General features: G+C 34.5%; 1 protein-coding gene and 1 long non-coding RNA gene across 7 annotated transcripts in view; both read right to left on the reverse strand.

Annotated features, from left to right (window-relative positions):
* LOC149086522 (uncharacterized) overlaps positions 1 to 9,547 on the reverse strand; it is a 211,156-nt gene extending 201,609 nt beyond the window's left edge. For 5 of the 6 annotated variants that reach the window (XM_089255984.1, XM_089255983.1, XM_089255979.1 and 2 more), the window contains exon 1: positions 9,423 to 9,547. The gene's annotated coding sequence lies outside the window, so the exon portion shown is untranslated. Of the gene's footprint in view, positions 1 to 9,292; positions 9,378 to 9,422 lie in introns of those variants that run through there. The other variant, XM_089255980.1, reaches the window with a different exon arrangement.
* Positions 9,548 to 13,235: 3,688 nt separating this feature from the next.
* On the reverse strand, positions 13,236 to 18,553 carry LOC149086523 (uncharacterized). The gene is made up of 3 exons (XR_016196127.1): positions 18,255 to 18,553; positions 14,882 to 14,984; positions 13,236 to 13,402 (listed from the first exon to the last, which is right to left on the reverse strand). It is a non-coding gene; the product is annotated as an uncharacterized LOC149086523 (long non-coding RNA).
* Positions 18,554 to 20,524: the final 1,971 nt, after the last annotated feature.

Consider the following 20,524-nt stretch of genomic DNA (forward strand, 5'->3'; position numbering starts at 1 on the left):
GATAAATCACATAAAGGCCCTTGGCCTGCGGACCAAATATGGCCCTGGGGGTTATCTGATGCAGCCTGCCCATGGGCGGAGATACGGGGGAGCCATTGCCCTCCCAGCATCAAAGGTGAAGTCGACTGATCTAATGCATATATGTATAGATGAATTGACATCATCATCTTGCCCCTCCCCCCAGTAATAATGACCGTGCTCCCCCAGACTTCCAGGTCTATCTCCGCCTATGAGCCTACCCCCCCCCCCCCAAACCTAATTTTGTAAAAATGAACTAAGTGGCACATTTACAGATCACTTAAGTGTCCTGTGGGACAATTCTAGAACATTTAAGCAGCCTGTGGTACAATTAAAGAACCTTTAAGCAGCCCGTGACACATTTTCAGATCACTTAAATGACCCGGGACACAGTTCCAGAACACTGAAGCGATCCGTGACACATTTAGAGATCCACTGAGTGACATGCAACATAGTTTTAGAGCATTTAAGTGGCCCCCAGTGCGGTTCTGCATCACTCAAGTTACCAGCAGCACATTCTCAGATTATTTAAGTAATCCGCGGCATATAATTACGGATCACTTGAGTGATGTGTGGCACATTTTCAGAGCACTTAAGTAGCTTGTACACATTTCCACATCACTAAAGTGGCTCTCTAAGGCACTTACCAATAGGGGGGGGGGGATGTTACTTCGAGTGCCTACAAACTATTGAAAGGTTTTTCTCGTTTTTGACGCACTGAGTAAGATGCCATTAAAAATTTCATAAAGGGTGGTTGATGACGTAAGCATTATTCAACCCCCCATCGATGATGATGGTAATATTTGAACGGCCCATTTCAACACTAAATTATGCATTATCAGCATATAGTACTATATATTATCGTACAAATATAGATGAATATCTCTCATTTTCTGCATTTCAGAGCACTATCGACCCAAGATTATAAGTTTTTAATTTCACCCGCCTTTAAGAAAAAACTCTTCCAGAACCCTTAGTGTTTTTTCTTATGATTTTTAGGGCTGAAAAGCTCAGAGCATTTTTCCACATTTTCCTAGAGTTTGACACTTCCCTATGCACAAGCTAGTAGCTCTTGCAGATAACGTGGCATTTCTAAGCATCATAGGTGGAGATATATGTGAAAGTCTGGGGATGGCACGATCACGATTGCTGGGAGATCATAATGATGTCAGTTCATATATATGCAGAGGTGGATCAGTAGGCTCCACCTTTGATGATGGGGGGCATGGCCCCCAATGCCCCATATCTTTGCCCATGTTAGGAACTCTGAATCTAGCCAAGTCTCCTATAGGCCTACATAAAATGATATTTCTAAGAACTTAAGCTCCTAGGAATACTAAAGCGCCCAAAGAAAAAGCGATACGTCTTGGAGCTTGAATGCTAGCCATTACTTCATAGGTTCAGTGAATATCCACAATAGAGTCCCGGAAGGGGAGGAAAAAAGTTACAGCAAGAAGTGGGCAAGATTTTGTCCTTTAATAAAGGTGGGATCTGAATCTGATCTGAACCTGCTTCCCGATGAACAGCTCGAGCGCAATTTTCAAAAATGGCCACGCCACAGGCTGCAAAGCTTGTGTTTCGTTACAGGATGTTGTGAGAACAAAGACCTAGATGGGTAGACTGCCACATTACATTTTAAGTGATGATTATTTCATTTTGCATTAAAAAACAAACATCTAATGTTTTCCACCTTGCGATATATTTTGTTGTCATTATCAAACTAATTAAAAATTATTGATTTTATTTTGATATTTAAAAAAAAAAAAATTAACATCTAAAATAATAAATATCTTCACAACATCCAGTCTTCTGTATATCTTGTATTAACAAGTGGAGAGCGACATTCATGTCATATATATAGCCATCTGGTGGCTCGTCGTCCATGAGCTATTAGCTGATCGGTTTCACCGTCCATTGCACGGTTCCGTTCGGCATATATACGCTCTAGCAAAGGAAAATCTCTATCTCCTCTGTGGCTTAGTGGTCAGAGCACTCGTCCGGCAATCGAGGGACCCGGGTTCGACTCCCGGTAGAGGCAGAGATGAGTTTTTTCCTTCCTTAAAAAATTAACATCTAAAATAATAAATATCTTCACAACATCCAGTCTTCTGTATATCTTGTATTTAAAAAAATATCCATCATTCATTAATGAATTTATATAAAATTGAGATCACACACAGTTTTCAATCAGAAATTCTACCACCAGAGTAATTTTGGTTTATTATGATAAAAATGTGTATTTAATGTATTTCAATTCCTTATCACTTTTTTTTACTACCATTAAGAGCTTATAGGATAAATTTTTTCAAAGATTAGTAGTGATAAACAGGTAAAATTGGTAGGCTTATTAATACCAATAAAACGACGGTTTAAGCTACGGTCACATTTTTTGCAAAATGCAAAAGAAAATCGTAGAATGCGAAAAAGTAGTAGCCACTTTTGCAAAAATTCATACAGGAGGTACGCAGCGAGTACCATCCAACCATCAATCATTACATTAGGGGTCATTCAAGTCAGGGTTGGGTTTTTGGTTTTTGACATGACAAGCGTCAAAAAATGGTTTAAACCGTCAAAAACCGAAATGAATGCCTTTTCATAATGTTTTGAACACAATAGGTGTACAACATGATGAATAACTTACTTTTTGGCATATTACGTTTTATTTTTAAGCATTAATTTATTACAATAATCAAAACAAAATATTAATTATAATTTGCAATTTTGAATTTTTCAACATAAGAGTCTACCAGGTGTACAAGTATGAAATGTGGATTTCAGAAAACAGATGGTGCACCAATGCAGTTTGTGCTATAAAGATTTGACACTGCGCCATCTTGTTGTGTCATCAACAAGTGTCAGATGCGCACGAGTGATAAATTGGAAAAGTGAGTGCATAGTGTTGTATTGTTGTGTTCAATATGTCGAAAGTTATACTGAACAAAGAGCATTCACGGACAGCATTAATTTTTTTGTTTTCATTTGAAGAAAACTGCTGCTGAATCATACCGATTACTTCGAGAAGCTTATGGTGAACATGCTTCATCGCAAGATACGTGTGAATGATGGTTTCGGTTTTCCAAAAGGGCCGACTTCGATGTTGCAGACAAGGAATATGGAAAACCGCCAAAAAAAAAGATGTGGAATTGGAAGCATTGTTGGACGAAGATGATACTACACAGACACAAAAACAACTCGCAGAGCAATTGGGCTTTAGTCAACAAGCTGTTTCCAATCGCAATGCCCCATGACAACGTGAAATGCTCCTTGGCGATGTTCAATGGTCAATGTGCAATGCTCCATCACATACAGCAAAAGCAGTTAGCGGCACGTTGGAAGCATTCAGCTGGCTATGCGGCTTACTCACCAGACTTGACTCCTTCCGATTACCACTTGTTTGCATTGATGGGCCACGCACTTTCTGAGCAACGCTTTGGTTCGTACGAAGATGTGAAAAAATACTCGATGAATGGTTCGCAGCAAAAGGGGAAGATTTTTACTGCCGTGGTATTCACAAATTTCAGGAAAGATGGGGGAAATGTATAACAAACAATAGAGCATACTTTGAATAAAGCACTTTTTATCATTCTTCCGAATTTAACGTGTTTTTTTTTTTGAAAAAAAATCCGCATTTCATACTTGTACACCTGGTAGAACATATAAAATATAATTTTATGGTTTATTTATCCAAGCTACTCATTACCTGTCTTCAATTTGCTAAGTGGAATAGAGCTGCATATTCAAAATATGTATAATAGGGCATCAGGGTTAGGTTTTTGACCCCAGAAACTAACTCGGTATTAAAACTATCAAAATCTTACTGTAAGGGCCGTATTCACCTGCACGGTTTAAACAACGATCGCAGGTTACAGTGAGGTTCACTTCAAAAACAGTATTCTCCGCGCCTGAACCATGGCTTAAAAATCAATTTTGGTGGCTGGATCTGAACCACCGTATTTGAACCACGGTCTAACGTATGCGCAGTGAGTGCTCATAAACAAAAAGTAATGGCTGTCATCCACGTTGTTAAAGTTATTTCGAGATTGTACGAATGGAATACTTTATTTGAAAATGAAACTATTATTTTGAAGCAATAATTTTCTCATATCAGATCACAGTCTTCTCTGAGGTAGAGGATATGGATGTTGATTCAGCCTTGCAGATATTTTTGAAGCCCTCCGACAAGTGCTGAAAAAAGGTGAGTGACGATATGTTTTGTGATTTCTCAATAAATAACGAACATTATTTGCTAGTGGAATTATAATAAAGTTCTTGATCGCATATCAAATTCTGAGCAAATCCCATGATAAATAATTATGACAGAATAATGGTACTCGTCATGATGCCTTGATTTCCCATCTAAGTCGAAAATTTAACATTCGTACGATAAAAAAAACCCATAGATGATATACATATATAATAATTATGAAAAAAATGCTTCTGTTGTTTCATCCTGTGATACTTTGCTCTATGGATAAAATACGATGCTCGCCAATTGTTCAGCTCGTATGGAAACGAATTATTTTGAAAATGAACTGGGTTTATATTAAAAATACTATAGCAGCGATTCTCCGAAACCGGGTGCCATGATCGGTGTAAATTGGGATATTTTGTTTATAAAATTATACTGAACGTGTTAATAGGGCCATGACTCCCAATCAGTATGTGATGGCAATTCAAGGTGCCCTGGAAACTGGGCCGGAACTAGAGGAGGCAAGGGGGCATCCAACATGGGAGACAAAATTTAGGAGGTATCTAATTTTAGGTGGGAACGAAAATACCGTTATAAAATCATATTTATAACGTCTATAAATCATCGAATTTCAGCGAGGGAAGCAGCTAAATCTTCCACCTCTTTTATTTTTTTTTAAATTTCAAATTTATTTATAGTTAATTAATTCCCAAATAAAAAGTTAAAAAAATGATGATCATGACCATTGACCCCACAAGAGTTGGGCTGACTGTCCAGAGCTCGTCCTGGGGCAAGGGGCAATTACTATAATTTTTTTCTTATGCTATAAATTTACTATAGAGGGCCTGTGGTAAGTTTGGTTTGGGGGGGGGGGGGCACTAAAGTTTTCAGCCTAGGGGCCCTGCTCAGGAATGTTGGGAACATGGTGACGATCTCGTTATTTTTGAATTTCACATGTGTATAAAATATAAATTTTTCTTTTTATACGAAATAAATAATTAAAGAAACTACAGATTTTGAATTTTTTGTTTGTTGTTTTTGACTTTATATAATAAGTGAATTTATACAGCACATATGGTTTTTTCCCTGCAGATCAAATAAAGTTTGGAATTTTACAGGTTCAAAATTGATCACCCAAACACCATCAAAAGAATATATTACCATCAACGTAATAATTTATCAAGCAAATGCAATTAAGATAAGGATGAGCCGTGTGTGTGTCTGCGACCTCATCAAATTTTCAATAAATACAATGCTCATTTCTAAAGAAAATATTAATTTTAATGAGCATGTTGTCACACTGATTTAAAAAATATGAAAATATTGCACATGTTATAAATATAAATTATGTTTCATCAATTTTTTGTGGTCATTTTTTAACTGAATAATGTCTCTCGTCATTATTATATTTTATAAAGAACCAATTTTTGGCATATTTTGATTAATGTGATTTATTTATGTCAAAGTTCAAGTTATCTTGAGTTAAAGGAAATAACTTTTTAAGCATATTATGATGACGTGAACTCCAAAAGAAAAGTAGTTTTGCCTATACCGGAAATTGAACCCAACTCTTCTTGCAAACCGGGCAAGTGGGCTACACACCATGTAAACCGCTAGACATGACTTTGCCTTCCTTATATACTATCTCCACTATCAATCTTAGTACATTTGGTATGTTATTCTGATTAAAACATGATAAAATTTCTCATAGTTTCAATAATAAATTACATATCTCATTATGAATGCTATAAAATTCAATTTTTGGTTTCATATTTAGTAAAAAATTACCAAAACATATAGTTTTTAAATATGTAGCTTGAAGAGATTCGTCCAGATCTTACATTAATATTTTTCAAAACGATTAATTCATTGATTAATGATTTATTTATATCTTAACATATGTGCAGTGTACACAAAAACACTGTTTTTCAAAAAATATTAAAAAAAACCATCATGGGGAAGAAACGCCATTAGCGGGAAAAACGCTTTAAACGGGGAAAAAATCTTGAATATTATAAAGAGGTGGGACCACTAAAATATAAGTCGTACTAAGCGGGATCTACTTTAATTGAAAAATGGTTATGATAATCATTCTCTTAAAATATTTGATGGAGCATAAAATTTCAGGGTTTTTTTTCCATAATTTAAATAAAAATAGATTTAAAACGTCAGATTTTAATATAGAGAATTTCTTAAAAAAATCTTATAAAATTTGCATAATTACTGAGATTATAGACCATATAAATTTAATTTTTTTAGCTACCAATAAATAAGGAAATTTATATTGATTGAATAGTTGGCTGCGATACCCAAAGATCACTTCAAAAGTGATTTCTTGAGAAAATAATAACCCCAGTACGCGTTTATATTACTGTATGCCATTTGAAAAAAAAATGCGTATGGCGACCTCTGTTTTCAATGAAAAAAACCCACAAAAATCCCAAAAGCTAAACAATGCAATTTCATAGTCGAGTCGTTTACTTCATCTAAAAATCCAATCGGCATCAAAGAATTCTGTCGCCCACCGGCACCAAGGAAACATCGCCAGCTGAACAACAGATTGCTTAATCCACGAATGGTGATCGAACGAGAATACCAAATTTCGTTTGAACCCCAACCAAGGTTAAGATGATCCATGGTTTGATCCACTGCACTGTGAATACCGCCCTAAATGATGTCAAATTGTTTTTGTTAACTTGATAGATATGTTAAATAACAAAACACTTACTGAAAAAAAATACTAATTTTGATATTTTAAATTTTGTGATCTGCCCAAAATTTTATTCCATATAAAAATTCTCATGCAGCATCTGTTAATGCACTAATTAAACTCATTTATTTTCACCTAAAAATTTCTTAGATCAGGATGTATAAATTCAGAGCTTTAAAGAGTATTTTCAACCACAAAGCAGAGCTGACAAAACTTGATACCCAAAGCATTTGTTTTGCACGTTTGAATACAGCTTCAATTGGAAAACCATTGCATTATAAATGCTAGTAAATGTACCATATCATAGTGCAAAAGTAAGAATAAACCAAGTTTGACATATACAAGCTAGCATTGCCAAATTAAATGACATTTTAGTCCTACAATTTAGTATTTTGATCGCTAGATATATTTCAATGTTACGCATAACAAGAGTATCGTTTTAAGTATTAGTGGTTATCTAGATAATTTAACAACAGAAATCACCATACATATATATATGTTGTAATGAACCTTTTTTTAAACTCTTATCTACTGTAAAACGAGTACAGCAGATGGTTTATATCAATGCACACATATATAAGCACTTGAAGAAATTTTGGAAGGTCAAGAATCATTTTGAATAAGGGAATGTCAAATCATTCCATAGTTTTCCCTTTCGTGTTTATGCTATGCTTTATTCAAATTGTATATTTTATAAAAAATATATATATATATACTGCAAAATAATTTTGTAGAAAGTAGACAATTATTTTAGAATCTCATTAAATATTTATTCTTTGTATAACATAGTCACTTTAAACATTACATGCAATTAACGTGTGTATCGTGTGTATTTCCAATGGGAACTTTTATATCAAAAAGTAATATTTGAGGTTTTTGACATGACAGAAAAACTGTCATGTATCAAAATCCTACCAACCCGGATTCAAGTATTACGCTAGCATCGGAGGGGGGGGGGTTCCGAATTTGCTGACTTTTGATGACAAGGGGGGGGGGGGTTGAAGGTTGCTTATGTCATCAACCACCCTATTCGAAGATATGAAATATTCTAAGCTGCTTACTAAATTTTTCAGACAAGGGGTGGAGGGGTCAAAAATGGCTGAAAATATGCTGACTGTAACATCGTAGCATTTTGCTAAAGCTTCCCCCCCCCCCCATTTTCGCTTGTATGCGAAATGAATTTTTCATCCAGCTTAAACCCTGCAATAAACATGGTATTAATATCATGATTATTGATATTAATATCAGACTATATATATATACACTCATTTCTACTTTAAAACCATCTGCATAAGTTTATTATAACAATACGAAACTATATTTATGGCAAGAAAATTCATAATAAAAATATGGTAAAATGAGCATGTACGAGTATAATTTCTGGGTACAGGAAAAATAAATAATTTTTTCAAATAATGGCAGAAACTGGAATTTTTCCTTTTAAAAAAAAGGAAAAAACCATGAATTTTTCTAAAGACTGTGAAAATAGCAGAAAAAATATGGTTTTACCAAGATGGTAAACAATGCCAACAATAGGGTTCTGTAAAAAAGAAATAAAGAATGAAGAAATTCAGTTCTATGAAATGGAAATGTTTGTTATCATCACAACCTTCACAAAATCTCACATAACCAATGAAAACGACAACCACCACCATAGGAATAGAGAAGATCTGAACATGAAATTGAAATTTTTATAGCACAGTTAATCCATGCAGGGATAATTCAGGTTTTACTGTACTTAGCAATGAATGTAACTAAACCTAGTTTTACCAATAAATTAACCTTTTTTTTTGTTAGTGGTTTGAACATGTTTTTAGAAATCAATCATTTGTTTGCACGGCCGCAACTACAGGGAGCAGGTGGGTCTGGTGCCCCGGGCACTGAACCTGAAGTGGGTGCCGAATTCACCCTTTAACTGCTTCTACATTACAAGGGATGATGGCTTGCCCCTGGTGACAAAATATATAGTTGCGGCCCTGTTTTTTTTATTCACAGGGGTACATTTAAATGATGGGGGCTGGACCAGACTTTCTTTCGTGAGGGACCCACTTCAACTCAAGGACCCAGAATTTACCAATACCCAGGTAAATTTGAGTGCAGTGCACATGTTACCTTCTACCTCCACTCAAAGAGTTCCAAAGCTTGGGTGTCAGAAACATGGATGAAATTTGATTGGGGGAGGTGAATGCTCAAGCACGATTCAAGTGAAGCAGAGGCAGATTCAGAAATGAAGTCGGATTAGCTATTGATAGCCACCTCATCACCTCAAAACTGGAATCAACAGGGAAGTTAAACATCCTAAAAATGTAATCATTCTGAGAAATGGGAAAGTAATTGGAAAAACAGGGGGGAGTAAACCAAAGTGGCAGTCACACAGAAAAAATTGAACTCTTGGTCTTCCTCTCTCAAGCAAAGTTTCTGTTAAAAGTAAGCGATCACAAGCAAAAACACGAATATTTCAATCTCTGGAAACGATTCATAATACATAAATAAAAAAATACTCACACTCACAGCCAGGCGATTTTATCTTCACCAGCAGTTGTTTAGCAACCTGCTCATGAATCGTCTAGAAGAGCCGGCTCTTTTCAAGAATCCAGTAAGCTGAGTAAGCACGTCCAGGACAGTCCCGGTATTCTTTATTTTTAGGAAGATTCTAAAATTATTTCTTTAATTTTCTGCGGAATAAATAATTTTTTCAATATCTTCAACCATTTTCTGAAAATCATCGAAGGCTTACGACAAAAATCTCCGAGGGCCAAATGTGGCATGTTGAAAATCCCTGGTATAACCGAATAGCTAATACTGTACTTGAAAGGCCGTAGCGATTGCGGAAAGGACTCAAGGTCTACCCAATACCTTCTAAAGCAGAGCTAGCTGTAGGAAAATAGTTTTAATCTTTGATTTCAACAAAAAATAAAAATTCAATACGTTCCTGTAAAAAGCGGGACGTATGGTCATGACAGAAAAGAGCCTTTTCGAGTCGTAGGCTGGTCATATCTCAACATATACGGAAAATTGGGATTACAAATCCAGGCAGGGCCGTCTCTATTCTACCGGGCCTGCTTGTGCGTTTCGATGACGTCATGCAAAGAGGCCGATGGTCGGAGCATCGGCTGCGCGCTCTATCCCTGAACCGTATGCTTTGATTACACTTTTCCGTAATATTAACTATAAAATTTGACATTCCTTTTGACGGGCAAATATTGCTAACTTAATTTTTTTTTCATGTTTGTTTCTCTTCATTTAAATAAAGCATTTCAACAAAAATACACACACTTTTAAAAAAAAAAAAGTTTATTCACGTAAAGAATACTTCATTTCCCATGAATTAAAAAACACCTCATAACAGTGAATTTATGATCTCTAATATATAAAATTTTGATCAAATCCCATACACACTTATTTCTTTCTCATATAACCTGCACATAATCACACTTCATTTGCCAATGAATACAAGACGATATTAAAAGTAATCATAAATTTATGAAACATGATCCATAGGTGGTTTGTATTATGGGAAATACATTCAAAGTATATATTATTCTGAATTTTTGAAATGGGTGAAAAAAAGCATTGCCCACTTTCACACATATATATATACCCCAGTAGCACATCAATATAGAACGACGTAGAGATTTCGATACCGTTCGACGTCGTTTACCGATGTCGTTCTACGTAAAAATGGCATATATTTGTCTGTATAGTTCGACCTGGCGAAATCCGACGTCGAACTATATCTGACCCCGACACCGTTCGACGTCGCTTACCGATGTCGTTCTACGTAAAAATGGCATATATTTGTCTGTATAGTTCGATGTAGCGAATCCGACGTCGAACTATATATCTCCCGAGACCGTTCGACGTCGTTTACCGATGTCGTTCTACGTAAAAATGGCATATATTTGTCTGTATAGTTCGACGTAGCGATTCCGACGTCGAACTACATCTCTCCCGAGAACGTTCGACGTCGTTTACCGATGTCGTTCTACGTAAAAATGGCATATATTTGTCTGTATAGTTCGATGTAGCGAATCCGACGTCGAACTATATCTGACCCGACACAGATATAAAAATGCCATACATTTGTCGACGTAGTTTGACGTTTACGATTACGTTAGCTATGATTTGTTATTACAATATAAAACATGTCGCCACATTTCTATTTCGAGAAGTCGGCCCTTTCTTCATCCTGCGGCACACTTAAATTCAAATAAAATAGAAAAATAATTTTTTGTTATGATTGTCACAAAATATGTTTTAAATAACTATTTACTATAATCGGTCACAAAAAATAAATTAAAATTCAAAAACTCATTCTGCTGTTAATTTAATGTTAAATCCAAGTTAATACAGTTTACAATGTCTGCTTTTTCTAGGTTGAATTTTGAGCAGGGATAGATTTAAATATCTTCTTGTAAGACTTATTATTTGTAATAGATTTCTGCGTTCCATAGTATCAAATGAAATGCAAAAAAGATTGCTTTTCATAAATATGATAACGAGAACAGAGGTATTTCTATATGCCTTTTTTTTTTGTGCAATTCTTGAAAATTCTTCCATTAAGTAATAACAGAAATGAACCATGGCAAATATTTAAAAAAAAAAACTATTGCTTTTTTTCTCTCAAAATTGCTCAGTTTCCCCTCTTACACATACATCTAATTTGAAAAAAAGAATTAAATTCCTCGCACTTAAGTACTCAGATACTTTGACCTTTGAAGACCAGACACACCCCGCTTCCCATCTCATAGAGATATCGAAGCGTTCCCGGAGGATGGGTGTATAGTACTCAGATATTGTATAATCAATATCTGCGGCTTCAGACTTCTTTTAAAAATTAATCTGATAATTTCCTTACAAAATGTTTATGGCATAACTACAATTCTCACGTAGCACACTAGTTGAAAAACTCTGATGCATAAGTTCTAGTTACATTCAGAATTCAGTTTCTATACTACTATACGAAACACTTATGTGTTCTGAACGTAAAAAATAGAATTTACTGGTAAGTAACAATAGTGAGCCAGTTCAAAATATTTAATGTTATTTTTAATATTTGAAATAATTATTTGTATAATAATTTATTATAATTCAAACTCATGTTATTGTTATTAGATCAAATTTTGACTGCTAAGAATTATATAAATAAAATATTTACAGTCCATATAGCAGTAAATGGCCACCCAGATATTGAATGAAAAATATGCAATAGGCTTGACAAAATTGTAAAAAGAAACATCACTGAAAAATATTATAAGTGGAATAGGTCTCTGGTATAATTTAAAATGAAAATTTGACTTTCTTGTATTCTTTCACAGGTGATATTTTTTTATCCACAGAATAAACAAGGTGCTGTTCTTTCGATTTCAACTGTGGGAAATAATGCAATAATATCTGGACGTATTATGTAGACACATAATTTTGTACATGAACAAAACGCCTATTTCCTGTCAAACTCAAAAACCTTGAGCAATTATGTTTCTTTTATTTCTTGAAACAGGCATATAGTTATATGTATTTTTGAGAGAGCTTTTATTTTTTTAATTTTTATTATTTATTTTATTTTTATTTTGAGTTTTATTTATTCTTTTCTTTTCCAATTCTTGCTTTTTCTGTTTTCTCTAAGCTTCATTTTTTTTTATATTTAAGCATTCGAGAAGTTGCTTCTGCAGGAATTTAGTCTCATTCTTTTTTTTTGTCTTAATATCTGTATGTAGATAGAAAAGAATTCTCTTAAAAGATATATGTTTGAAAGCAAAATGTATTTAAGATTGTTCACAGAGGAGGGTATCACTTCAGCAAGATTGGTAGGCCTGATTACAATGTCACATGTCATACAATTTGAATAATGTGAAAATGATTGACCCTAGAGTAGGCCACCCTTTCAACTTCATGTGCAATTTGTTAAACGTCTTTAAAGCACAATCAATTTTGTATTTAGAATATGAAATTATTACTCTTAGTGCAAAATGAAATGTCTTGCTTTGACTGATTATTGGCATCCTTTTCCACCTAGTTTTTTTTTTTCGAAACCAGCTTGGACACCGAACGGCAAATGAAAGAATATAGCTTGGTATCTGGTAAAAAAAGCTACAGAGTTTTCTCATAACTTTTGATATATATTTTTTAAAACTTGAAAAAGGAAGCCTATTACTGGCGTACTTACCTCACACTATATACGTACAGGATTCTAGAAATTCAGGCCATTTGAACACACCACCAATAATTTTAAATGCATTTTATATGACCTGTTCAAATAAAACTGGTTCTAGTTTTCTGGGGATTAAATGAAGAGAGCAAAGATAAAGCGAGCACAAATAGAATTATTAGACATGATTTAATATTGCTCCATATACAAGTTCTTAAAGAGATATTTTCAAATATTGATAAATTTTTTTAACACAGCTGCGAACTTTTTATTACACATGGAACAGGGTGCTTCATGCCAGCAAAAAATTTCAGCAATCTTATGTTTCAGACAAAACCTATAAAACATTGAAAATACATTTCTTTTAATTTATTGAATATTGAGAATATTTTGATAGTAGCCTACATTAGAGAAATATATTTTATGAGTATGATTCGCAGGTGCAACTTTTCACTGGCTCAAGTCCCCCCCCCCCCTCCCAACAATATTTCACGAAATCATGATAATTTTAAATAGGTATATATTGAAATGTTGAGCTGGTGTCCCACCAATATCTTTGATAACTTTATGGTGTGAAAAATTCATATGCTCTAACATCAAAATAATCTCTCAGACCAATCACACGAATACCACAAAAAATAATAGCTAATGATACATTTGCACTGGATGTTGGGAATGTTTTGCATCAGCGGGTGTTCATCTTGAGCTTCACGTTAAAAAAAAATCTGATTTCTGGATTGATTTGGACTTTCTAAACAGTGACTGAAATTTACTGGATAACTCTTAGCCGAACAAATTCAGTTTTATAGAATGAAAATAATACAAAATGTAGTAAAAAAATTACAAACTATGTGTGTGTGTGTGCATATACAAGAATATACTCAGATCTTGCTTTAAATCTTGATCTTTTGTAGAAGTCAAGATTTAAAGCAATGTTTTGTTCATTTGATAAACTAATTTTCAGGTTGTATGAATTGTCTATACTAAAAATATTGATAATTAATTTTCACTCTAAATTGTTCAAAACATGGTTTTTGAAATGAAAATTAATGCAGAAGCTCCACTAATTTTTGCTCAAGTCTCCACAATCACATTTTCAAAAACCTAAGCACAGTTGCAGCAGGAAAAACTGTAATTTAAAAAACAACAACACATTTATACTGTACTTATGAATATTCTTTACATTGTATCCTGAAATTTGATTTTACTCCTTATTTTATTGCAAGTTATATAAATAGTCTGCAATTGTACACATAAACTACAAACAAATGCACCACTTTGAAAACATTTTGTGTAGAATTCAAATTATTTTTAATTTTTTTTAGTTGTGTATGGAGACCTATGCTTGGACTTTTCATGTCAAGGTTTTATGAACTGTAAAAACAGATTATTTCAACGTAGCAAGGCCATATATATGATATGAGGGATATTCCAACTCAGCAATATTTCCTTCATGACAACCCTGTATAGCAATCAGCTGCACAATCACACTCAGAGAATAATCGTTTAATGCATTAACTTCATATATACTGTACATCTAAATTATATTACAAATTATACAAAATTACCATCATTATTGTAGGAATTGTCTATACTAAAAATATTTGATAATTAATTTTCATTAACTTTTTCAAGGTTGTATTATACAAGTTTACCATTTTAACCACATTTGCCCCCATGGCAGTTGAACATCAGTTTCCAACAAATTAGAACGCATGTTGATTTTCTTTTTTTCTGATACAACTTTTATTTAAAATAATAAAATATCATAAAAGGTAAAATTCCAATTTAATGGTATTTAAAGAAAAATACTTACCGTTGCACATGATTTATTGGTGGAATAGTGCGAGACGACAGCATGGTATCATTACATAGGGAATTATCATTGTATCGCAGTTTCACTGTGTCATGTTTAACTCCTAGAAAAATTCCAAATAGGTACATGTGGTATAAAAATTTCAAAGTATACATTTGCTTATTAATATTTCACGAACATACTTTGAACAATTTTAATCATAGCCCCTTGCATATAGAGTGGAAAGGGGAAGCTCAAAAAGAATGTAATCACTGTTCACTTACATTAGAAATATACTACACAGAACCACATAAAAAATTCTGCTCTGAGCGATTATGGGTCCAGATTAGTATATCAGAGGCCCCATGATCTATATATAGTTAATGGGCTAATAAATATTTTCAACATCACCAAGTAGGCATGCCACCTCTTTACATCTTGAAGATGGCCCCCAGACAGGAATCTGGTAAGGTACCCCCAAATGGCGTATTCACAAAGAGGCTAAGTGGGCTATAGCTCAAGGCGAAAATTTCAAAGGGGCTGCAAATTTAAGGAATGACTGGTCAACTGGTCATGTCATTCAACCTTCCCACTCTACCAAGAGATCATGGAACTAAGTCACTATGCAGCAAAAAGAATGTGCAAGTACATGAGTAACAGTGTGTGCAAGCATAGGAGTAACAAAAAGTGATTTAGAGGGTGTGAATATGGGAGTGACCTGGAGAGAGCAAGAAATTGGGTGAGTGTGTGACAAAATGATCAGGGTTGTAGTGATTTAAATCAGCAGTTTAAATCATGATTTAAATCAATTTTTTTCAGATGTGAAAAATTATCTGTTGTAATTGAATAAAATTATTTATGCAGCTCTAAAGTGATTTAAATTATTATTAGATTATTTTAAATATCAGTTAATTTAAATATATTTTCAAATATTTTTATATTATAATGTATATTATATAGGCCTATATTATAAGTTGACTTAGAAAATCAAAAATTGCATGGCGATGAATGGATGGATAATGAATAAATTCTGTGTGTTATCAAATGGTGTGGTAAAGCCATCTATGTTGATACTATTGACACATCTGGCTTATCACATGCTGGAAATTATTTAGCAAATGTGGTTTTTAGTTCAGTGGAGTCAACAGAAGAAAACTTCATATGTAACATATCAAGTTTTGTTACTGCAAATATGGTTTCATCCAGAAAGACCCTGGATGAAAAGCTTGGCTTTTCGGGACTTACATATTGCTACAGTGCCCACATTTTAAACTTGTTAGTCGAAGATTTGGTTAAAACTGATGTAACAAAGCATGTTACAAGTATATTTAGATACCTCCGCAATCATCTCTCAAAAGCATGGTATCATGTGTAAGGTGGAAGTGCATTGGTCTTCCTGCAGAGGTATGATGGAATACTTATTGTGATTCTCTTGAATCTTATGTTAAAAATTCGTCAGTTGTTACCAAAGTTTGTGAAGATCTCAGATAGTAACATCTCTAGTGAAATCTTAAATATTTATTAAAAAAGAAATGTCAAGGACATACTTGCAATTCTGAAACCAATAGCCAATTAATTAACTATTTTGTACAAATAGTACAATAATACTATTTTGTACAGTATATCTATAACTCTTTTGTGTAAGTTTAAATTTCTTTAATTTTATATTCTTTAAAGAAAGCATAGATTAATGACTAGTGTTAGTAATATATATATATTTTATATATTTTGTTTAAAAAAAAATCAATAAAATAAAAAAAAATTGTGATTTAAACAAAAGAAAAAAAAAACGATTTAAAAAAAAATAACCCTGAAAATGATTTATCTTGAGAGTATGCCAGCATGGGAGTGACTCCGAAAATAAGGAAAAAGTCAGTGAGCAACTAAATGAGTGAGCAAGGGATGAATAGAATAACCTAGAGAGCGTGCAAGCATGCGAATAATGAAAAGGTGACATCTACAGAGAAGAGATCAGGTTTGTTAGTGTGTATAAGCATGGGATTGGCTTAAAGAGCAATGAACTAGGCTGTGAGGCAAAAAAAAAAGCAACATAGAGTGTGCAAGCATGAGAGTGACCTAGAGAGTAAGGAATGTGGCCAGAGACAAAAGGAGTTACATTGTTATTGATGAAATATTTTAACACTGTATAGAATAGTGTGCCAAAACCAAAGAGCGATATTTTTATATAGCCAATTATCACATTGTGTTGAAGTTTCAGTCAAGTTTAACTCATAGCATGTAAAATTTCAAATAAGTATATACTATAGATTTCAAATAAATTTCCATGTTTATATTTGATTTATTACGTGCATACTTTAAACAATTTTAAGCATGCCCCCTTGCATTCAGGGAAAAGGGGGGCACGATGATTGAATTCTGTCATGACAAAATTCAATAACTAATTTCTACATAAAAATATAATTCATATAAAATATACATAATATTATACAAAAATTTACTTCAGAGAACATAAAAACCCCTGCCCTCATAGCCCACGGGTGAGGCTTAGGATACAAAATGGCGCATAATCGGGCCTGTAAATAGGCTGGGGCATCGAGCCAAATGGAGCCTCACAAAAAATATGTTTACTTATTTTGCGACCTTTTAACAGGGACCCCAAGACGGAACGCTACGACCTTGCCCATGATCATTCAGTTTGACATGAAAATTATTGACAAGAAAAAAATATTGAGGGGGCTGAAAATCCCTAATCGTCCCGTAGGCAGGAGGAATGGTGTGTGGTATTGTGTATATTCGTGAATATGGGTTGGGGGCTCAGCACAAAATTTATAGGGAGAGCTCAACATGGCTCATCACAAGGGTGGGGCTGACAGGGCTCCCCCCCCCCCCCGGGGAAATACCATCATTTTTGATTTTTCCATGCTAGGAATACAGAAGGGCCCCAGATCTTAGTCTAAGCGCCCTACCCCTGGATGTGGGCCAAGGGCGTAGCGGGGGGGGGGGGAACTTGGGGGTCTGGTGTGTCCCCCCCGAAATTTGAGAAAATGATCGAATGTAAGGGAAAAAGATGGCCAAATCTATTATTCTATCACTTTGGTTCCCTCCCCCCCCCCCCCCCCCCCGAACGAAATTTATGGCTACGCCCCTGATGTGGGCCATAGGAGCTCAAATAGCCTCAGCTCCAAGGTTACGGCACGTACGGCTCAAGAGAGAGTGCCGTGACAACCCTTATTTATTTTTTTACACTGTAAATTCACTACAGGGGGCCCATGTTAACCTGATTTAAGGGCCCGCCAAAGATCACAGCCCAGCAGGAGGGAACGGATTTATCAAAAACGACGGTAAAAAAAAAAAAAATAAACAAACATTGACAATATCTAATACTTGGAAAATTTATCATGTAGTTCGATAGCAATAGTGAAATAATGCTTACCTTTTCTCTAAACGCTGTCTTCGGCGTCAACTGTTTCGTTAATAAACAATAAAATCGCCGGCCTTCGCAGCTTGTGACTAACGCCGTGCTTTCAAAATGGCCGGCTTTGTTGATGCTTACTGACAGGGAAGACGGGAGGGGAGAAACGCGTAGTGTCCTCTTCAAGCGCTTTGTCCTATACCGTTCTTTGTCGTTGTCGGTCGTTATAAATGGCAAGTGCGACGTTATGATGGGCGAAAAATTTAGATTATTTCAAAAGAAACAAATTATCGTTTAAGATATTCTCCTTCGAAACGAAATGCTGTAAAAGTAAGAGTAAAACTATTTTGGAGAAAAAAATGAAGGTATTTTGGCGTTTACCGACTGAATACATTTTTACTATACCGTTCGGTATCGGACACGTAGAAATTTCCGACCTCTTTCGACGCTCGGTATCCATTCGACGAACCGGCGTCGCATCGACGTCGATCCGACGCATGCCGATACCGTTGTGCTACTGGGGTACACATTATTTATACAGTGAAATAAATATTTTATTACCACTTTTATACACATTTTATTTACGATAATATATTTTATTCTCACTTTCATACAGTCGAAAACTCTATTATAACATTCATTTTGCATACAGAGAAGCAGTGCATTAAAAAAATTGAATTGCCTATTCAAACAAATGACAAAAATCTACTTGAAAAAGTTCTGGGTGTTACAAAATTTAACTCTGACAAAATTGTATTCAGAATATATTACAGAATATATGAATAGTCCAATACATAATTACGTATTCGAAATTGATAATGCTGATATTTTTCGTTTACTACTCTTATTTTTTGTTAGCAAATCATTTTTGGCTTTACAATAGTTGTTTAGGAGAATGTTAGAAATAACGGACAAACATTTCGTTACTAAAACATCCGAAGAAATGCCACATGGACACATGTTGATGGGAATTTCATTTCTGATAATGATTTTGTCCATTGCTATTTTGGTAACAATGGCTTTTAAACTTGTTTGTCTCAAAAACTTACCTTCATAAGTCTCTGATATCAAAACTTGAAAAACAATGAATGCAGTCAAAACTACATCCGAAGTGAATTGTGTAGGCCACTTCAGTCCTCCTCGATCACTTAGCGACATGAATTTACTGTCATCCGCAGACACAAGCTCGCAATCCATAATATCACTATTTGATAAAGTGGATATACACTCATTACAAGTAGGCCTAATTGTATTTCCCACAGTACGAGCTACATACCCTGCAATGTATATTAGTACTGACTTAATCGATGCTGAAATCTCCACTTTGTCAGATAGATCAATGACATCAACAAAGTCCTCAATATTTTTTAAATTGACAATTTCTGTACTTGATGCGTTAGAGCAATCAAGAGATTTAATGCTGAAATTACCAGCACGTTCTGAATGTAACTTTATGAAACTTAGGATTTTCAATTTTTTATCGGACTCTATGACTTGCCTGAATGAAATATTGTAATTGCCACCATTCATTTGGCGGTACTGCCCAAAGCGTGCTTCCAAACTGTCTGTTTGGAGTTTGCCTAAAAGCACATATTTTGATTGTAAGTTTTCAAGTACATACTTTGAAACGTCAATAAGAGCTCTAGTGGTATGCAACAAAGCAAACTCTGTTTCTTTAGACAGCATACCACCTTTTACAGGGATACATAATACCGCTTTATTCGCAGTGGGTAAGCTTGAAAGTTCTTTCCATTTGCTAACCCATTCACAGAAACTTTCAAGAAAAAGGATGTTTGAATGGTTTACACTTGTGATAGGATCACAATACTGATCACGCAGATGTTTTCCTTTGTAAGGATGCTTGCAATTTACAATTTTCCACCATTGTTGAAAGTACTGAATAAAATCCTTAGTTTTGATAAAATCAGCACCCAATTTAGGACTGTTCAATTCCAAGGAAACAATATTGGAATCGTGAAAAATGCACAGAGCATGGTTTACTTCTGCCTCTCTATTGATGATGGGAAAAGTACTTTTCTAGTCAATTTGGGAGCGGTCTTGATAACAAGGTGTTTTTCTGTTATTTCGGTGATCTTAGATGCAAGAGGCTAGCAGTGTTTACTCTTGTGGTATCAGCTGGATCAGGATAAAAGAAAGTTTGATTGGTCAAGCTCTGATTTAACCAGTTGTTGCGTACAGATTTTATGAGGTGTGGAGTGTCAAAGAGAAGAAAAATTTTTTTATCTAGATAATAAGGATTTTGTATAGAGGAAGTTAAATTTCCATTGCAA

Source organism: Pholcus phalangioides, unplaced genomic scaffold (assembly GCF_987345545.1).
Source record: "Pholcus phalangioides strain wild (caught in Gottingen) unplaced genomic scaffold, Ppha-v1.0 ptg000004l_1, whole genome shotgun sequence".
Taxonomy (NCBI): Eukaryota; Metazoa; Arthropoda; class Arachnida; order Araneae; family Pholcidae; genus Pholcus; species Pholcus phalangioides.